Raw genomic sequence first — 22,008 nt, forward strand, 5'->3', positions numbered from 1 at the left:
AATGAACCGCAAATTAACATGATGAGAGGAAGAGGTCAAGAAGGTAACTCTCAGCGAGGGAGAGGACACTATCAGGGAAACAGGATGCATTATCAAAATCAGGAAAACTAAATACCGCGCAGGTCAAGGGCCTAACGCGCGCGGAAAGAAAGAAATGGCCCAAATATAGGGAAGATCGGAGTAGGCAGTACTATAGTAGGATAGTGCGTCGTTCGCCTGAAGAGCAGTTACATAAACGAAACTTTGCGAAGTATAATGCAGGGATACAAACAGAGGAGAGAGAGCAGGGAGGAATTATTAAGGGAAATGAAGTAGGAAAAGAATATCGGTCGGATGTGAAGGCTCACGTGAATGAAATAAGTACAATTCGCGGTCAGAGTGACGAATTGATGAAGGAAGAGTCAGAGGAGGCGTTGTTTGTCGGTAGGGATGGCAACTGTGCAGAGAGGCAGTGGCAAGGGAGGAGTGATGTGACTTACGGTAAAGGGTTCGTACGAATAGTCGACAAATCGCATCGAGAAGTAATTAAAGAGGAAAGTGTGGATAAGAAAAAGGGGCATAGTGCAGAGACGCATGCCGATTCAGAAATTGCCTCGTATGCAGAATATATACATCAGCTCAAAAGCCAGCCAGCACAATTAGAAAGATCTTCCACTCAAGTGATTAATTTGGACCCGAATATGACAGTGTTAGAGAGCCATACCGATTATGATGTGTACCTAGTGACAGCAAGAGTACATGACTGTGATGAAGATTCTTTTAAAGAAATTAGAGAAAGTGTATCTAACCAAGGGAAAGAGTGTTGTGATCCCTGTAGTACTGAAGCAAATGAGTTGAGTGAGACTGGAATTCCATTAGTAGGGGAAAATAATGAAAGTAAGAGTGGCGAATGCACTATCCAACAAAGGGAAAGTATTGAAATGGATTATAATTTGCGAGAATTATTTGAACCCGAAGAAGGTCATATTTCTAAGGAGGAGGAATTATCGTCAGAATCATCAGAAAGCATCCAGGGAGAAAAAGAAATAGAGGAAGTTTCCGATTCCGCAACCGAGAGTTCAGGCATGACAGATTCGAATGAGAACGCGATGGCATTAAAGAGCCTAGACGAAGGACTATTGGAAAAAGTGGTGAAAGAATTTAGGATGAAAAGGAGAAAGAAACCTCCGGATGGAATGGTCAGTATAAAAACCGGAAAAATAATATGGCAAGACTTGGCGGTGGAAAAGGATTTATTATGGGAAGATAAAGAAAGTATGAAAGAGGACAATAGGATGCAAACAATCCTACCTATTAATGTATGTGGGTATGATTTATATGTATTGTTGGATACGGGTGCTCAAATAAGTGCTATTTCGCACGCATTTTTTGAGATGATCAAAGAGCAACGAGGAGTAGTCATGATGCCAGTAACAGGTGTTAAAGTGATAGGGGCGACAGGGAAATGTAGTAAACCTGTTAAACATCAAGTGATGATGGAATTTAAGATAAAAAACAAGCTATTTTCTAATGCATTTTTGGTAGTTCCAGAGCTCAGTGCCGAGATCATTTTAGGCATTGACTGGTTAATAAAACAAAAAGTAATTATAGATTGTGACAAAGGGATAATAGTTTGTAAAGTTGATAGTGCGGTATTAGAAATACCATTTGAATCATCTAGAGTAATGGAAGAGAACCAGCTGAGATGGGTAGAATTTAGAGATGATCATGATTCAGGAATAGGTCAAAAATTCGATTGGTTTCTGGTGAGGCAGATAGTTGAAGATGGAAATAAGGAGACACTCCTTCGAAATGTAGTGGATAAAACGGAAGGGCTATCTGATGCCCAAAGGGAGGATCTATGGCAAATTCTGAAAGAAAATCAGGAGGTATTTTCGGACAAACCGGGACGAGTGATAAATTATGAGTACTGCATGGAGGTAGAGGAGCATGAACCTTTCTTTAAACCACCATATAATGTACTCTTGTCTAAGAAAGAAGCAGTTCAAAAAGAAATAGATAAAATGGTTTCATGTGGGGTCATTGAACGGAGTTCTAGCCCATATAATAACCCATTGGTGATAGTAGGTAAGAAGGATGGAAGTGTACGAATAGTGATAGATGCTCGTACTCTGAATAAAGTAGTGAAGAGGGAGTTGGATCGTCCAGAGAACATAGATAATTTATTGCAGAAGTTTAATGGTGTAAAGTACATGACTAGTTTAGACCTAACGGCAGGATACTGGCAAATCCCATTAAGTGAGGAGTCTAGGAAGTACACGGCATTTTTATTTAATGGCAAATGCTACCATTACACAGTGGTACCATTTGGCCTAAATACTTACGTTTCAGTGTTCATTTGGGCTTTAGACAAAATTTTAGGGAGTGAACTTAGTTCGCTAATCACGGTTTATGTAGATGATTTGTTAATTGCTACAAGGACATGGGAAGAGCACATGGAGTTATGCGACAGGGTGTTCAAAGCTTTAATTAAAAGAGGAATGACCCTGAACCTGAAAAAATGCGAGTTTGTGAAGAAAGAAATAAAGTTTTTAGGTCACATAGTAACACCAGAGGGAATTGAAAAGGATCCCAACAAAGTCAAAGCAATAAGAAATTGTCCGGCTCCCAAGAATAAAAAACAACTAAAGTCGTTTATAGGACTTTGTTCCTTTTATCGTAAGTATGTGGATGATCAGGTGTTCAATAGCCCACATCTGAACAACCTACTTAAGAAGAACAGTGTGTATATATGGACTGAGGAATGTGAAACAGCATTCAACCGGCTAAAAGACAATTTGGCTAAAAACATAAAGTTATGGCACCCTGACCGGTGTGAACCATTCCACATGGCAACAGATAGTTCAGATTATGGATTGGGAGTATCCATATTTCAGGAGGTAATGATAGATGGGGAAAAAACTCATAGACAAATAGCATTTGCGAGTAGAACCATGTCTAAGTACGAAAGAAACTATACAGTTTCAGAGAAGGAGGCTTTAGCTATAGTATGGGGTTTTAGGAAATTTCAACTTTTCTTATGGGGACATAAGACTGTGGTCCATACAGACCACAAAGCTTTAATATTTTTGAAGGACTGCAGATTGTTACATAACAGGTTGACCAGATGGGCGCTGTTTTTACAACAATTTGACATAGAGATCAAGTATGTTAAAGGGAAAGAACATGCAGTACCGGATGCTTTGTCGAGATTACCGGAAGGATGTGAGACACTAGAAAGTGAAAAGAATAGGGAAGATGTTTTTGAGGTGAATTACTTCAAAAAAGCGGAAGGAAGAGAAAAAATTAGGGAAATATGTCGGAATATGCGAAGATATCAAAGTGATGATGATGCACTCAAGTCGGTAAAGGTCAAGTTTGACAATCCGGACGCAACTAACATAAGGGCTTCATATAAAATACATAAAGGTGTATTGTATCTTCAAAGATTAAATAATCCAGAGAAGTGGAGAGTATGTTGGCCGGAACAACACACTGAAGTGCTGATAGATTATGTTCACTTGGCATATGGCCATTGTGGTGCACGGAAGTGTACCGATAAGTTAGATGAATGCATTACCTTTAACAACATGGCACGAAGGGTAGCACAGAGGATAAGATCTTGTGATCTATGCCAAAAGGCGAAAGTAACAAATGCAACTAATCAAGGGCCCATGCAATCAATAAAACCTGATGAAGTATTAGAAATAGTAGCAGTAGATATCTTTGGACCATTACCGAAAACCATGGGGGGTTTTGTGTACATATTTGTAGCAGTTGAACTTTTCTCAAAGTATATAAAGCTTTATCCCTTGAGAAAAGCTACTGCCAGAGCTGTGTATGATAAAATGGTGTGTGATTATTTTGTGAAAGTAGGGAAGCCAAAGAGAATACTATCAGATAATGGTGTTCAGTTTTGCTCAAAAATGTGGAAGGATGGGATAACTGAGAAACAGGTAGAAGTGGTACATATCTCAGCTAATCACCCATCAAGCAATCCAGCAGAAAGATATATGCGTGAGATAGGTCGGTTATTTAGGACGTACTGCCATAGTAACCACAAGAAGTGGGGCATGTATGTGAGTGAATTCGAAGAAATCATGAATTCATTAACAAACGAGAGCACTGGATTTACTCCAGAAGAAATCCTGAAAAAGACAAGAAGTAAAAGTCTAGTAGAAGACCTACTAGAATTTCCAGATAGAGTTGAATTAGATTATGATAATAAAAAGAACTTAGTAAAAGACAAGATGAGAAAACAAGCAGATGCGAGAATTCGTCGTCACGACGAAAAAGTAAGGAATCCCAAATTCAAAATAGGTGATCTCGTTCTTGTAAAAACACATGAAAAGTCAAGTGAAATTAATTACGAGATCAGCAAATTTAAATATATATATAATGGACCATTTAAAATAGTGTCCATACCCAATGTGAATGCTTATTATTTATAGTACCCATTAACAGGCAAACGCCTGGGAGTAAGAAACATAGTGGATCTCAAAAGGTGTGAACCACGAATTCTACCAGATTGAAAATAAATATATAAATAAATATTAAAGTAAACCAATATGTAAATAGTTGTGTTTCTTTTGTTCCATGTGAAAGGTAAATGCTCACTAAAATATATTGCAGTATTCTAATGAAACTTCTAGTTTAAGCAGAGACTAAACGGACTGGGAAAGACTGAGCTTCTAAGAAAGCCTTAATAGATGTGTAAATAAGTGTTGTGGAAGAGGTAGAAAAGTGAGGAGGTAAAGTGAAAAGGACGGGCTACAAAGTAATAGGCGCATAACGTGTGTTTTACTTGCCTGAGATAAAAGAAGTGTATTTAAAACTTTGTAAAAAAAAAAAAAAAAAAAAATATGTTTAAAGTGTACTGTGTTTAGAAGTAAGAAAATTGGAAAGAATATATGTAAATCATTTATGTAATGTTTAGCAGGAAAGAGAGAAAGAATTGGTGTTTCATTTTAAATATGTAATATAAGTATCGAGGTGTATCAGTAAGAAAGGGAAAACCCTTGGTAAAAAGCTTATCGAACATTTCAGATTCATTATAGGAGAGACTTCTTATTGAATTATCACTGTAAGATACTTCAATAAGAAGTGGGGCATGTGTAACGGAACTGAAATGATGGTGGGCTGTCAGTAATTTGGAGCCCGCGCGTCGGAAACGGGCGCGCTTGTGTGAGACTGCCAGGGAGTGCACCCTGATGCCATCTATTGGCGAAACTGGGAATTAGCGCTGTCTGTCAGACAATGCACTAAGCTCTCGGAGTCAAATGTATTCTTTTTCTTGGTAATTATAAGTTATTACTGTATAATTTAATATTGTAAAGCGCTAGTAGTAAATTATTATGACTGGTATGGACTCCAGGGTAGTAAATATAAATATTCTTAAATACTAAATGATTTCGGTAAAAAGGTGGTAGGGGAACGCCCCCACTCTTGGTGATACGAGCGTAGCTAGGGGTAGCTGGAGACACAGGGACTGAACAATGGAATGGCCTGGGGAGTGTTGACGTGATCGGACGTGCGTAACTGTGCTCACGCAAAAGTGATTGTGCAACAGCGAAGAGGCGAATATCGTCGCCGTTTTTGGAGTAAAACGCGACGAATGGTTGTTGAAGCCGCCTCTATGCCACTGGGGCTGATTGTAAGAGTTCCTGTGCCCAGATTTTATGGCGGACGTGCAGTAGCTTATACGAGTGCTACAGCTCATAGTTCCAGCCGCCATTAAGGGCATGAGGCGTGAAGAGCTGCGTTAGCCACATGCATCTCACCACCAGCACCGACACGTCTACCCAAGGCAAGACTGCTTGCAATTGTTAAGTCGAACTTTGTATACATGTAAAAGGAGAATACCAGTTTTCTTTTATGCAAGTGCAGAGGACAGAATATAGTAATGAGTAAAATTACGACGCATGTTGTTCATTGTAAAGTGTAGTAACCTCAAACATAGTATAGTGAAATCAGACTGAGGCCACCATCACCTCTTTCATTTACGATTCTTTTGGTTGTAGAATACTTTAGCGTATAAGAATGTTGAAAAGAGCAATGGTCACACCAGAATGAGTCGCCTATTTACAGTTACTTAAATTTTTCTGAGCAACCTTTCAAGTAAAGTCACTTAACTGATTCTGTATCAATGGTCCAAAGAGTAATATCCAAAATCATTAAATAAGTTGAAGGATAGAATTTTGTTAACCGAAGTTGCATAACCTGTCTTGGTAGTAATTACCAAGCCACCTCACAGAAATTGAGAGAGTATTTGCTTTGTAGAATCATCTAGAATGATCAGAAATAGTAATATTCAGAATTAAGTTTAAATTCAACTCAAGCCATTTCACTTTGAAACGAGCCCAAAAATTGATTTATTCTTTTGCTCCTTCAGAGCTGGCGACTGTAGTTATAAGTATTTTCAGGAGGATTCGACGGTAAGTCTGCTGCTCTCGTCATGCTGATAGGATTATCCACTGCTGCTAGCAGTGGTGATTGGATACATAAGCTCACTACCAAGTTAAGTGGGTCAGGTAGGCAGTGTTACCGTGTGAACTGTAGGGCACTGTAGGCCGTGGATCGAACCCGTTCAATCATCACAGCTCTTAGGGAAATAGTCCGGTTAGGAGTGTACTATTCATTAGGTAAATATTGGCGAGTAACGGTCAAAAATGTATACGCAAGTGAATTTAGCAAGGTCCACGTAGCACCTAGTTAATTTGGTGCAATGGCGAGGGTAGGAGTGGAGTAAAAGTGAGCTGAGCTTGTGGCAGCTGTGCTGGATTCAAATATTAACTACGTGAATTCACTACTGCCTCTTACCATTGGGACTGAGCTATTTACAGTTAAAATACGTAGCAGTAAGCGCAAAGGCGTGACAGCTACAAGTCCGTATTGGTTTTATACATACGGAACTGGGAAGTGGGTCATTCCGTCAGTGGAGGGGGTTAAAACAACCGAGTCAGTGGAGAACATACCCCATTTACTGATGGAAAGATTCAGCGGTTCGGTCGCAATCTGTTGGGTGAAGAACTGCAATCCATATGAAGTAATTAGGTGCCATGGTAATGAATTCGACACGTACTCATATGCGGCCTATAATCCTTATGCTATTATTCCGCAGAACAAGAAGGTTATCGGTCTTATAAAGGACGAGTCGAATGGATTGCCTATTGTGGAGTTTGTAGGTCTACGGTCAAAAATGTATGCATATCGCACATCGGAAGGTGCCACCCAGAGGAGCGCTATGGGTGTGCATTGCATGGTATCGAGAGCCCTATCTATCAAAGACTATTTGCAATGCCTGGGCGGTGGTGTTCATGGTGCTGCACTGCAGCTACTGCATATGGTATGGCAGACCAGTATTCGATCAATAGGACACGAGGTGTACACTGTACTACAGTCTAAAATCGGTCTGTCGCCTCATGACGATACAAGGGTCATTTGTGATGACGGGACTGAAACTCACCCGTACTCATACTACTCACTTGTAGCGAGAGAGGTGGTGGGGGTCTCTGATTGAGAGAGAGAGAGAGAGAGAGAGAGAGAGAGAGAGAGAGAGAATGTGTGTAATATATTTGTGTACTATGTACACGTGTATCATAGAGAGAGACAATGTGTGGAAGAGAAAGGCTAAAATGGAAAGAAAAGAATAAAATTTTATGTTTATATATGCACACGATTTGTGTGAAAACGAAAAAGAAAATATTGAAAAAACAGAAAAAATATGTTTATTTGTTGATATAAACGTATTTCTATGCTCTAAATATATCTACGCACCATGTGCATGTTTCTTTTAAATAGAATAGCTTTTATGTTGTTCACCTGCCACTAGCCATCCAGTGAAAGTAGTTTTATCACCATCCAAATAATTCTTTTTCTTTAGTACAGCTGTTTGGGTTGGATGCTTTAGAGCCACCCAATTAATTTTTATTATTAAAGTATTTCAGCTGTCTGTGTTGGAAAATGTCTAGAGCTACCTAGTTCAAAAAATGTTTACAGCTGTTCAGTTAAGTTGGAACCATCCAATTAAATGTTCTTGTTATTAAAGTATTTCATTGATAAATGAATATTTCAAATATATATAACTGGTCTCGTTAAGTTAGGAAAATGTCTACTTCAAAACAAACACAAAAAAAAAAAAAAAAAAAAAAAAAATTGGAACCATCAAGTTAAGTAGGAGAACGTTAGTTCATAGAGCAGCTCGGCTCAATATAGTTTGATTGGATGGAATTTCTTTAGTGATAGTATTTAGCTTGTAAGTTAAGTTAGTCAATACCTATTCTTTAATTTTAAGTATGGTTCTATAACTGACATTCCCTTCGAGCAATCTCCAACATGTGTTGGATTCTAGTAATAATAATAAGTTAAGAGTATCACTGCATTGAACTGAAATGCATCTCAAGAGCTATATATATATATATATATATATATATATATATATATATATATATATATATATATATCCCACATCACAAACTAAATTGTAAACTCAAGAACTGAATTGAAATCAATAAAGGAAAAGAATTAATTACCCTACATCACGGTTGTTATTTAAAAAAAACCCTAATCATTATGTTTTTGCTAAAATACATCTGTGAACATTCTGCAGTTACGTGTGCATTGCATGCGCAGCTACATGACATAGCACCTTTAACACAAACATTTTCAGAGACTTCCCTGCAGGCGAGGGTCGAGGAATGTGAAAGCACACCTATTTATAGCACAGGTACCACTACTCCCGCAATGACAGCGCGCAAAGGCTGTGGTAAGTGAGTCGGACAGTCCCAGTGGAATGCATGTATAGATGGAGGCAGGTATAGTATCCAGGATAAACTTACTTGCTAAGGATGTAGGTGTCAAAAAAGAAAAACTATACAAGGATTGTTAGGGGAAAAAATCATTTATTTCTCAACCAACTTAAAAGTAATTTTACATTTTCATAAGCAGATACAACAGGACTTTTTTGATACATATTCTAGGCACTTGAGTCTGGAACCGCGGTGCTGCCACAATCGCAGGTTCGAATCCTACCTCAGACATGGATGTGTGTGATGTCCTTAGGTTAGTTAGTTTTAAGTACTTCTAAGTCTAGGGGACTGATGACCTCAGGTGTTAAGTCCCATAGTGCTTAGAGCCATTTGAACCATTTGATACATGTTCTTGAGTCGATGGATAGCAAGGTAGCCAGAGAATTCCAGGTCTTGAATAGAAGCAAATTTAAATATTCGATGCATCCATGAGATCTTCTCCATCCGCTTCGAGTAGACGATGGTGTCCATGTGATCAAATCATTTAAGTGCAGTCACCTTATCTTTATAGGGTATGCCAGGATCATCGCAGTGAATTCCGTGGTAGAAATGTGTTAACCACTTTGTGCTCTTCCTTCTCTTAGCACACCTCGCATGCTTGAAGGATCTTGCTGATGCAATGTTTGCTGAGAATGTCTCTATTATTCCAGAATCCTGTGTGTACACTACAACCACAACATCTTTAAATACGAACTGTCTACGCTCACCGTCACAGAAACCCTGAGCATCCACAATGATGTTCACAGCATGACACGTCACCGTGAAATGCTCTAGGTATGGAGCAGTACCTATTCATTTGTACAGCTCGCTGCATAACACCTGTGAGTGGGCAGTACTTGATCACATGATCATGTAGAACTGGAGCATAGGTGGCAGTGTGTTCTGGGAAATTTGTCAATGATTCAAATTCAATTCGCACATCTATAGGTCCAAACTTAATTATCTCATTCTGTTTCGAGCAGTCTATTATGATGATCGGTGAAAGCTCTTTGAACTTACGCGGACCGAGTGCACACCCTCCTCCCTCTACTTCAGCAATTTCATAGAAAGATGTGTGAAACCTTGCATTCATTTTGATTCCACTGCAGATGTAGATTGCCATATGGGTAGAATTCTGAATTAAGGTAGACTTTGGCATTAGTTAACTTGCAGTTATCGAATACGGTGGAATAATTTGCTATATTACCTCTTCTATCAGTCTGAAATGCAAGTATGATGAATCTAGGTGCCTGTAGATGGCTGGAGGTTTTAATAGCCCATGTTTGTCTGCTTGCAGTTAGTAACACTGGGTACTGGAAAATGTCCCTCAAGCGAAATGTGAGTGACAGAAATGTACCTGAATTCAGAACTTTTAAAAGCTTCAAACGCTCCTTGTCTGATACACTGATGTGAGGCATTTTCCATATTATCCTGCTGATTGTGATCATATTCTTCTCTTGAGCTCCTTGAATGTATTAGTTATTCTCCGTCACACTCTGTACCATATTGAGTTCCTGTTTAGCATTCATAATAATCTGTCTCATGTTCTCAAAGTACACCATAAGCATTTTTAGAGGTATGCATGCTGTAAATCGTTTGTACTCTGCAACTGTTCTATCCTCTGGATCGTCTATGAACCATCCTGCATTTTCTAAACTATGTAAATCTGCTGGTGATGCTGAGACATATGTTTTAAGGGTTGATGTCATGCCGACATTGCGTGTATGGTCGATCTCAGTCCCATTGAGTTCATAGGGTATCTCTTGGAACAGGAATGCTAAAGCGTTATATGTCAGCTTGGATCCCACTGTATCACTGCCATTGGTTTTCTTGAATGACCCCTCTAGATATATGAAACTCTTGCATGGAAGCATGAGTGCGTCTTGGTGCTGGATGACAATCCTGATTTCATCGTTCTTGTTAAACGTGGTTGAAGTGTAAGGTTTATGAGAGAAGTATTCCTGACATATAATTCTCTCATCATGCTCTACTGGACTGGTTATATAGAGTGAGGACGTCATTGCACGGCTTCAGGCCAACTGATTTAAGAAAATTGTAGTTTGCACGTGTTATCACTTTGCTGTTCGGTAGCGAAGTGGCATGCTGTGGATTGTGTGCACTTGTTTTATACCGTACGCCCATCCTACCTTAGATGTAATCGTTCAATGATTTCCTCACCACAAAAGTCGACAAGTTGATTATTCTGGTCCACAATAAGCAGCTCCAAATAGTCCAATGTCTGAGCTGTCACTGGAAGGTATATTGCATTGGCAGGAGTCTCAACAATCTTATACCCCGTTGCACCCGAGGGGAAGAATCCGTAAATAGTATGAATCAGTCTATCATTGAGATAGTTCGTTGCAATGTTACACTCAACACGGATTGTGCTGACAGGGAGTATGTCCACACTCTGATTCAACTCGTAAAATTTACTTGGATCCTTGTCCAAAACCTGTCCTTTTGTGAAACCCAGAAGGTACAATCTTGAACCTTTCTGGTTAAAATCAATTGTTGCATTTACAGTCCTTATTTCAGATTTAAGTGTATTGATGTTTGCACTTAGTTCAGTACCTTTCCCAGACTGTTTTAAGACTTCATTTAAATCGTTGATATCGTATGCACCTGGTTCTATTTCCACAATATCTTTTTCACCATTAATATCCAGATGCAGTTTATTGTTAGCCGCCAGCCGGAGTGGCCGAGTGGTTCTAGGCGCTACAGTCTGGAACCGGGCGACCACTACGGTTGCAAGTTCGAATCCTGCCTCGGGAATGGATGTTTGTGATGTCCTTAGGTTAGTTAGGTTTAAGTAGTTCTAAGTTCTAGGGGACTGATGACCTCAGAAGTTAAGTCCCATAGTGCTCAGATCCATTTGAACCATTTATTTGACAAACTTAAGAAGATCTGTATTTGTGAGTGGTTGATCTAGTAGGACCCCTAAAGCTTTTTTTTTTTTAAATTATGAATAGGCCAAGTCCTTTCCTGTACGGTTTCAAGTATAGTCCTTCTCCAATGGCTGCAGCTTCGATCATGCGGTTATGTCTTCTTGCCTCTTCTAACTGTTCTTGGGAGTTTTGCGCATTCCTGACCATTCGAGCAATAGCTGCAGCATAACCAGCAAGGGAACCTATCGCCGAGAGCGTGCAGAGGGCCGAGATGAGAAAAGGAATAGAACCGCCGGATGTCTTGGGTATTGGTAGAACTTGAAGTGCTTTCACCGATCCTCTTCTTCTTCTTCCCACATCTTTCTGCTTCAGTGCGTTTTTAGCTGCATACATCGCTGTCAGGATACAGTTCTTCAAACAGCCCTCTTCCCCCCCTCCCCCCCCTTTTCATGTTTTTCTCCTTCTTGTTTAGTGCACAATGTGCTGCATTAATAGTTCTCTTGAAATTCGTCACTCCTAGACCCAACTTAATTTTTCCACACATGGTTTTATCATCTGCAGTGTAGAATACCACCACCTCCTCTAATGTGTCTCCTAGCATGCATGTTATGCTACTCTGATGGTTGTGGACTATGCACGCCCATTATATAGCAAATCGTCAGCCATTTTTTCGTTTGTGTGAGGATTTAGAGAAGGAACTTCAGTGCTGTCTTCCTCTGTGAAACAGCTTTAGAAAAAGGTGTTTAGTATTTCAGCTTTACACACGTCATCCTCTGTTTCAATGTCATTATCATCCCAGAGTGTCTGAATATGCTGTTTTGATCCACTTACTGATTTAACGTGAGACCAGAACTTTCTAGGATTTTCTGTCAGGTCGGTACATAGAATTGTACTTTCGAATCACATATGGAATGTATGATATTTGAAATGTTAAAATCTGTCTTGTGAGTGATTATTTCAGTATTTTTTAAACCGATGGAGATATTCATTAGGCAGGGAAACCTGTTGTCTGGATTTATCCTAAAAAGACCTACTTTTCCTACCTATGACAACAGGTATTTGACCATGTGTGGCCTGAGATCCACCTCCTATACTTTCATGAATCAGGTGTACCAATCTTCCCTTCCTAGTCCTGTTTAGGTGTAGGCCATGCCTACGTAAAGCTGTGCTCAACTCAGATTTGCTCACACGCCACATCGCTAAGTAGACTTGATAAAATTAGTGTGATATACCCTTGCCTTCCTCTGACCTTTGAACTGTGTTACCCAGCCAGTTATAGGGGCAACTATAACTGGCTGGGTCCAAACCATAGTGTAATTTGGAATTTTTCACATTTATACACCAATGGCAGAGGTGAAAGAGGCAATAAGTGAGAAGAAAATCCAAATGATTACAGATTACATTTCAGACCTTTGGATTTGTAGCGATGCACTTATAAAATAAGACAACTGCTGTTATTACTAATTCATGTACACTACATAGGTCATGGTACAAACATTGTATAATGTACATGGTCACGACACTCACTACTGTGAAAATAGTTACTGGCTGACAGCTGAAATAACACTAACGCCACAAGTTTCAAAGAAGCCAGCCGTTAAGACTGATTGTTTTTATTTCTTTTCCTACCTAATTAATGAAACAAATGTTACATTTTTGTGTTCTAAGTGTTTATAAATTATCAAGAGACATGAATTATTGTGAAATAAATGTAAAAATAGCAGCATTTCACTCACTGATTCAGGCACATAACCACACCTTATTCATGAACAAATACCTTCAAATAAGTGTATTATTGCAGGTTACTCAGCTGAAAGTGAGAGAATATAAACATATATTTCATGCATAAGAAGTATGTATTACTGTTTTTATTTGTTCTTATTATGATAGACCCTTCCTTGCCACTTAAGTTTTATATCGAGTCTAATAATTCACAGATACTTACAGTTCTCTCGACTTTCTAATGCATGAAAGTGAATGTTTGCCATTTGCAGCTCAGATGTGGTAGCAACTGTGGAGTTGGTTTCTTCTGTGTTGGAAAACAGTATTTTTTTTTCCTTATTCTCGTGTATGCTTGGTTTTCCCTTCAGCTACAGCTGTAGTGGTGGATTGTTTGACATGTTAAATAACATAGATATTGTATTCCATACAAGCTTCCTCGATTCCACATCCACGGATTTGGCTGGAAATGTAGCAAAGGAAACTGTTCTTCACTAGATGTACAATGTCCCTCTGTATAAGATCAGGTTTTCTGCTATTTGCTAGCCATTTTTTGTTCTTGAAAGCAACTGACAATCTTCAGTAAATATCCACGAATAACAAGAGAGTTGTAAATAAATTTTCCTGTTGTGTATCGTTTCATATCTCCCAGAGTCTTTAGGAAACTAAAGAAAAATAAATTTTGTGTCATTTTTTACTTAGTGCCAATTTTTATGGCAGTGCATATGCTCTGTATTGTAAAAACAAAGTTACTAATAAATACAAATGATACTATTCGCACTCATCTAATGTCATATTGAGAAGTGTAACTTCCTGCCTGCTTGGAGTGCTGCTGTCACAGTGTATAACAAAAATGAGAGGGAGTGTTATAACTGTGTGTGAGATAAACTGTGGTGCAACAAATAGCAGAATACTTGGTACTTTTATCTGTCAATCCCTTTCCTCTTCTAGTCTCAAATGGAGTGCACAAAATGTATATCTCTTTATCCATCCCATTCTTTTTATGGTTGTCACAGAAGATAACATAAAGGCATCTGTAGAACCAGTTACCATCTGTCTTGAATATTTCCCCTATAAATTTGGGAAAGGGGATAAATGAAATCCTTTTGGGCATCAGGACACATAACTCAGTAAAATAAAATAAGATTTTGACTGACTTGCAGCAGCCCTCTTTATAGTGATGAAACTTAAACAGTTTTCATCAGATAACTTGTTAAGGATCTGATGTGAGTACAGTATGTCCTCTCAGGATCAATAATGTGGTCATTGCATGTGGACAGCAGGTTGTTACCTCAGATCAAAACAGCTGATAACTGGGCCACAGGATAGCTAGCTAATTCAGTATGTCAACAGCATGTCACTAACCAGGGCTACCATCATACATAAGCATCACTGATAACTGCTCACCACAAGCAGAGAGATTTGTATGAGTGCAAACCTTTGGTATTGCATGCTAAAACACTGGAAAGTTTGCTTCACTTTTAAGTTCTGGTACTGAGTGGTAGACACTGATGAGAGAGAATAAGTGAATGAATTTGATGGAGATGTCACTGTATAAGAAAAGTAAATACAAAATAAAAAGGACTCCTGGTTAAGGTGATTCTCACAGAGGCTAGCTGATATATTATGATCCATTGTTTCATTACCTACAGAACTGCACTGGTGACTTGAACTCCACTGCTCATGAACTGTATCAAAGTTGTTTTGTCACTACTTCACTGTTATAGGGGTAACCCTTGTTTGAACAGTATATAATGTAAATTCTATTCCACACATCTACTATGTTTTTACCTTGGCACCTTCTCTGAGCCAATATGGCCCCCAAAGTACCAAATTTTGTGTGTACTTGATGCTGTGACAAGTGACTGCCATTTTCAGAGCTAGGAGTAATACATACTATCAAGACATTGTTTGTAATTCAGTTGCTAATGGTTTAGAGAACTGAAAGCTTCAATTGAGCAACTTAACACTGAGATATTTAATTACAAGAATGAAGCAGCAACACAATGTAAAATTAAAGAGAACTAAAATTACTGAAAGTCAAGACACAATAATATTAACAATTATTGCCAGCGTGGCTGATGATCATGTGCAAATGTGATAGAGCACACTGTAAATATCACATTAAAATTATACAGGGTGATTCAAAAAGAATACCACAACTTTAAAAATGTGTATTTAATGAAAGAAACATAATATAACCTTCTGTTATACATCATTACAAAGAGTATTTAAAAAGGTTTTTTTTTTTCACTCAAAAACAAGTTCAGAGATGTTCAATATGGCCCCCTCCAGACACTCGAGCAATATCAACCCAATACTCCAACTCGTTCCACACTCTCTGTAGCATATCAGGCGTAACAGTTTGGATAGCTGGTGTTATTTCTCGTTTCAAATCATCAATGGTGGCTGGGAGAGGTGGCCGAAACACCATATCCTTAACATACCCCCATAAGAAAAAATCGCAGGGGGTAAGATCAGGGCTTCTTGGAGGCCAGTGATGAAGTGCTCTGTCACGGGCTGCCTGGTGGCCGATCCATCGCCTCGGGTAGTTGACGTTCAGGTAGTTACGGACAGATAAGTGGCAATGTGGTGGCGCTCCATCCTGCTGAAATATGAATTGTTGTGCTTCTTGTTCGAGCTGAGGGAACAGCCAATTCTCTAACATCTCCAGATACTGTAGTCCAGTTACAGTAGCACCTTCGAAGAAAAAGGGACCAAAAACTTTATTGTATGAAATGGCACAGAAAACGTTCACCTTACGCGAGTCACGTTCATACTGAGTTGTTTCCCGCGGATTCTCAGTGCCCCATATACAGACATTGTGACGGTTGACTTTCCCGTTAGTGTGGAAAGTTGCTTCATCACTAAACAAAATCTTTGAAATGAAAGATTCATCTGTTTCCATTTGAGCAAGGATAAAATCACAGAAATCGATTCTTTTAATCTTATCAGCTGCAGACAGTGCTTGAACCAATTTCAGACGATAAGGTTTCATAACTAACCTTTTTCGTAGGACTCTCCATACAGTTGATTGTGGAATTTGCAGCTCTCTGCTAGCTCTGTGAGTCGATTTTCCTGGGCTGCGAACAAATGCTTGCTGGATGCGTGCTACATTATCATCACTCGTTCTCGGCCGTCCAGAACTTTTCCCTTTGCACAAACACCCATTCTCTGTAAACTGTTTATACCAACGAAACTTCCTGGCAGATTAAAACTGTGTGCCCGACCGAGACTCGAACTCGGGACCTTTGCCTTTCGCGGGCAAGTGCTCTACCAACTGAGCTACCAAAGCACGACTCACGCCCGGTACTCACAGCTTTACTTCTGCCAGTACCTCGTCTCCTACCTTCCAAACTTTACAGAAGCTCTCCTGCGAACCTTGCAGAACTAGCACTCCTGAAAGAAAGGATATTGCGGAGACATGGCTTAGCCACAGCCTAGGGGATGTTTCCAGAATGAGATTTTCACTCTGCAGCGGAGTGTGCGCTGATATGAAACTTAATGGCAGATTAAAACTGTGTGCCCGACCGAGACTCGAACTCGGGACCTTTGCCTTTCGCGGGCAAGTGCTCTACCAACTGAGCTACCGAAGCACGACTCACGCCCGGTACTCACAGCTTTACTTCTGCCAGTACCTCGTCTCCTACCTTCCAAACTTTACAGAAGCTCTCCTGCGAACCTTGCAGAACTAGCACTCCTGAAAGAAAGGATATTGCAGAGACATGGCTTAGCCACAGCTTAGGGGATGTTTCCAGAATGAGATTTTCACTCTGCAGCGGAGTGTGCGCTGATATGAAACTTCCTGGCAGATATCAGCGCACACTCCGCTGCAGAGTGAAAATCTCATTCTGGAAACATCCCCTAGGCTGTGGCTAAGCCATGTCTCCGCAATATCCTTTCTTTCAGGAGTGCTAGTTCTGCAAGGTTCGCAGGAGAGCTTCTGTAAAGTTTGGAAGGTAGGAGACGAGGTACTGGCAGAAGTAAAGCTGTGAGTACCGGGCGTGAGTCGTGCTTCGGTAGCTCAGTTGGTAGAGCACTTGCCCGCGAAAGGCAAAGGTCCCGAGTTCGAGTCTCGGTCGGGTACACAGTTTTAATCTGCCAGGAAGTTTCATATCAGCGCACACTCCGCTGCAGAGTGAAAATCTCATTCTGGAAACATCCCCTAGGCTGTGGCTAAGCCATGTCTCCGCAATATCCTTTCTTTCAGGAGTGCTAGTTCTGCAAGGTTCGCAGGAGAGCTTCTGTAAAGTTTGGAAGGTAGGAGACGAGGTACTGGCAGAAGTAAAGCTGTGAGTACCGGGCGTGAGTCGTGCTTCGGTAGCTCAGTTGGTAGAGCACTTGCCCGCGAAAGGCAAAGGTCCCGAGTTCGAGTCTCGGTCGGGCACACAGTTTTAATCTGCCAGGAAGTTTCATATCAGCGCACACTCCGCTGCAGAGTGAAAATCTCATTCTGGAAACATCCCCTAGGCTGTGGCTAAGCCATGTCTCCGCAATATCCTTTCTTTCAGGAGTGCTAGTTCTGCAAGGTTCGCAGGAGAGCTTCTGTAAAGTTTGGAAGGTAGGAGACGAGGTACTGGCAGAGGTAAAGCTGTGAGTACCGGGCGTGAGTCGTGCTTCGGTAGCTCAGTTGGTAGAGCACTTGCCCGCGAAAGGCAAAGGTCCCGAGTTCGAGTCTCGGTCGGGCACACAGTTTTAATCTGCCAGGAAGTTTCATATCAGCGCACACTCCGCTGCAGAGTGAAAATCTCATTCTGGAAACATCCCCTAGGCTGTGGCTAAGCCATGTCTCCGCAATATCCTTTCTTTCAGGAGTGCTAGTTCTGCAAGGTTCGCAGGAGAGCTTCTGTAAAGTTTGGAAGGTAGGAGACGAGGTACTGGCAGAAGTAAAGCTGTGAGTACCGGGCGTGAGTCGTGCTTCGGTAGCTCAGTTGGTAGAGCACTTGCCCGCGAAAGGCAAAGGTCCCGAGTTCGAGTCTCGGTCGGGCACACAGTTTTAATCTGCCAGGAAGTTTCATATCAGCGCACACTCCGCTGCAGAGTGAAAATCTCATTCTGGAAACATACCCTAGGCTGTGGCTAAGCCATGTCTCCGCAATATCCTTTCTTTCAGGAGTGCTAGTTCTGCAAGGTTCGCAGGAGAGCTTCTGTAAAGTTTGGAAGGTAGGAGACGAGGTACTGGCAGAAGTAAAGCTGTGAGTACCGGGCGTGAGTCGTGCTTCGGTAGCTCAGTTGGTAGAGCACTTGCCCGCAAAAGGCAAAGGTCCCGAGTTCGAGTCTCGGTCGGGCACACAGTTTTAATCTGCCAGGAAGTTTCATATCAGCGCACACTCCGCTGCAGAGTGAAAATCTCATTCTGGAAACATCCCCTAGGCTGTGGCTAAGCCATGTCTCCGCAATATCCTTTCTTTCAGGAGTGCTAGTTCTGCAAGGTTCGCAGGAGAGCTTCTGTAAAGTTTGGAAGGTAGGAGACGAGGTACTGGCAGAGGTAAAGCTGTGAGTACCGGGCGTGAGTCGTGCTTCGGTAGCTCAGTTGGTAGAGCACTTGCCCGCGAAAGGCAAAGGTCCCGAGTTCGAGTCTCGGTCGGGCACACAGTTTTAATCTGCCAGGAAGTTTCATATCAGCGCACACTCCGCTGCAGAGTGAAAATCTCATTCTGGAAACATCCCCTAGGCTGTGGCTAAGCCATGTCTCCGCAATATCCTTTCTTTCAGGAGTGCTAGTTCTGCAAGGTTCGCAGGAGAGCTTCTGTAAAGTTTGGAAGGTAGGAGACGAGGTACTGGCAGAAGTAAAGCTGTGAGTACCGGGCGTGAGTCGTGCTTCGGTAGCTCAGTTGGTAGAGCACTTGCCCGCAAAAGGCAAAGGTCCCGAGTTCGAGTCTCGGTCGGGCACACAGTTTTAATCTGCCAGGAAGTTTCATATCAGCGCACACTCCGCTGCAGAGTGAAAATCTCATTCTGGAAACATCCCCTAGGCTGTGGCTAAGCCATGTCTCCGCAATATCCTTTCTTTCAGGAGTGCTAGTTCTGCAAGGTTCGCAGGAGAGCTTCTGTAAAGTTTGGAAGGTAGGAGACGAGGTACTGGCAGAAGTAAAGCTGTGAGTACCGGGCGTGAGTCGTGCTTCGGTAGCTCAGTTGGTAGAGCACTTGCCCGCAAAAGGCAAAGGTCCCGAGTTCGAGTCTCGGTCGGGCACACAGTTTTAATCTGCCAGGAAGTTTCATATCAGCGCACACTCCGCTGCAGAGTGAAAATCTCATTCTGGAAACATCCCCTAGGCTGTGGCTAAGCCATGTCTCCGCAATATCCTTTCTTTCAGGAGTGCTAGTTCTGCAAGGTTCGCAGGAGAGCTTCTGTAAAGTTTGGAAGGTAGGAGACGAGGTACTGGCAGAAGTAAAGCTGTGAGTACCGGGCGTGAGTCGTGCTTCGGTAGCTCAGTTGGTAGAGCACTTGCCCGCGAAAGGCAAAGGTCCCGAGTTAGAGTCTCGGTCGGGCACACAGTTTTAATCTGCCAGGAAGTTTCATATCAGCGCACACTCTGCTGCAGAGTGAAAATCTCATTCTGTTTATACCAACGTTTAATACACCACCTATCAGGAGGTTTAACACCATACTTCGTTCGAAATGCATGCTGAACAACTGTCGTCGATTCACTTCTGCCGTACTCAATAACACAAAAAGCTTTCTGTTGAGCGGTCGCCATCTTAGCATCAACTGACGCTGACGCCTAGTCAACAGCGCCTCAAGCGGAGAAATGTACAACTAAATGAAACTTTATAGCTCCCTTAATTCGCCGACAGATAGTGCTTAGTTCTGTCTTTTGTCGTTGCAGAGTTTTAAATTCCTAAAGTTGTGGTATTCTTTTTGAATCACCCTGTACAATAGAAAATCCAAGACGAAATATTGACAATGTTGTGAAAAGGGTAAATTACTATTCGCCATATAGTGGAGATGCTGAGTTGCAGATAGGCACAACAAAAAGCCTGCACTGGAATCAGACAACATTTGAGGTCTGTTCTAAAAATTCCGGAACATTTGTAATTTCATGACAATGACATGTTGGAGCAAAAAGCGGTTGGCATCCCTGCAGATGTCTGTATTTAATATGTAATTACTGGAAGTTTCTTTGTTGTACATCTGTTAGTTACTGTTCAGTGCTGTATTGAGTAGTACATTGTGTCACAGTTTGCGAATTTTGAGGTGGCAGAATTAGTGGAGTAACATGCCTGCATTAAATGTTGCAAGAAACTCAAGAAAACCTTTACAGAGACACAGCATATGATGCAACAAGCCTATGGTGATGAGTGCTTAAGTTATATTCAATGTTATGAATGGTTTACAAGGTTAAAAAATGGCCAGACAGAAGTAAAAGATGACTTTTGTTCAGGATGCCCTTCGATGTTTACCGATAACACTCATGTCAGGTATGTCAATGAAGTTGTGCAAGCTAATCGAAGACTGACTGTCTGAGAGATTGCAGAGGAATGTAACATTTCAGTTGGATCATGTCTGAAATCCTGACACAGCATCTTGAAATGCATCATGTTGCTGCCATGTTCATCCCAGGGCTCATGAGCCAAGACCAGAAAGATCTGCACCTCACAATCTGTGAAGAGCTTTTGGATCACGCAAATGAGAATCAGAAATTCCTTAAGAGAATCGTACATGGTGATGAGATGTGCATCTATGGTTATGATGTTGAAACCAAGGTTCAATCTCCACAATGGGTCAGGAAAGGTACGACAAGACTAAAAAACGCTTGTCAGGTCAGTTCAGATCAAATGTCAAAGCCATGCTGATAGTTTTCGTTGCCTGTTAAGGATTAATTCATCATGAATTTGTGCCACAGGAACAAACTGTTAATCGATGGTACTATTGGGACATGTTGCAATGCCTGTGAGAAAATGAGAAGGAAATGGCCTGAAATGTGGCAAAACAACTCATGGCCTTTGCATCATGATAATGCACCTGTAAATTCATCCCTGTTGATGTGTGACCATCCTCTCATCCTTCATACTTTCCAGACCTGGCCCCTCTGGATTTTTTTTTTAATATCCAAAGTAAAAAACCCCATTGAACGGATGAAGATTTGCAACGATAGACATGATAAAAGAAAATCTGCAGACAGTGCTTTGTGTGATCCAGCAAGAGGCATACCAATGCTGCTACGACAGGTGGAAATGGCATTGGGAGCGGTGTATCAACTGTGGAGGAGAGTATTTTGATGGAGACCATGCACAATAAGAAATAGGTAAGTGCAGCAAAATTTTGTGGACAATGTTCCAGAATTTTTTGCACACACACACACACACACACACACACACACACACACACACAATGACCACAGTCTCTAGCTGCCAAGGCCAGACTGCAAGCAGCAGTGCATGACCTGGGCGGTGGGGCTAAATAGGAGGCTGGGGAGAAAGGAGGAGGGATAGCAGGGTAGGGGTGGGGGATAGTGGTGCTCCCAGAAGCAACAATTTACTACCCTCCCCTCCTACCCTGTCATCCCTCCATCTCGCTGCCCCAGTCTCCTACTTACCCCAACACCCAGATTGCTTCTCTCAGCAGGCACTGCTGATCACAGTCCGGCCTCTGGAGCCAGACACTGTGGCCATGTGTGAGTTCCATTTGTCTCTCT

At 41.3% G+C, this 22,008-nt stretch overlaps 3 non-coding genes across 3 annotated transcripts; all 3 read left to right on the top strand.

The window, feature by feature from the left end:
- The first annotated feature begins 18,585 nt into the window (after positions 1-18,585).
- On the top strand, positions 18,586-18,660 carry Trnal-caa (transfer RNA leucine (anticodon CAA)). The gene has a single exon. It is a non-coding gene; the product is annotated as a tRNA-Leu (tRNA).
- A 527-nt stretch (positions 18,661-19,187) lies between these two features.
- On the top strand, positions 19,188-19,262 carry Trnal-caa (transfer RNA leucine (anticodon CAA)). Its single transcript has one exon. It is a non-coding gene; the product is annotated as a tRNA-Leu (tRNA).
- A 226-nt stretch (positions 19,263-19,488) lies between these two features.
- On the top strand, positions 19,489-19,563 carry Trnal-caa (transfer RNA leucine (anticodon CAA)). The gene has a single exon. It is a non-coding gene; the product is annotated as a tRNA-Leu (tRNA).
- The last annotated feature ends 2,445 nt before the right edge of the window (positions 19,564-22,008 follow it).

This window comes from Schistocerca cancellata, chromosome 1 (assembly GCF_023864275.1).
Source record: "Schistocerca cancellata isolate TAMUIC-IGC-003103 chromosome 1, iqSchCanc2.1, whole genome shotgun sequence".
Taxonomy (NCBI): Eukaryota; Metazoa; Arthropoda; class Insecta; order Orthoptera; family Acrididae; genus Schistocerca; species Schistocerca cancellata.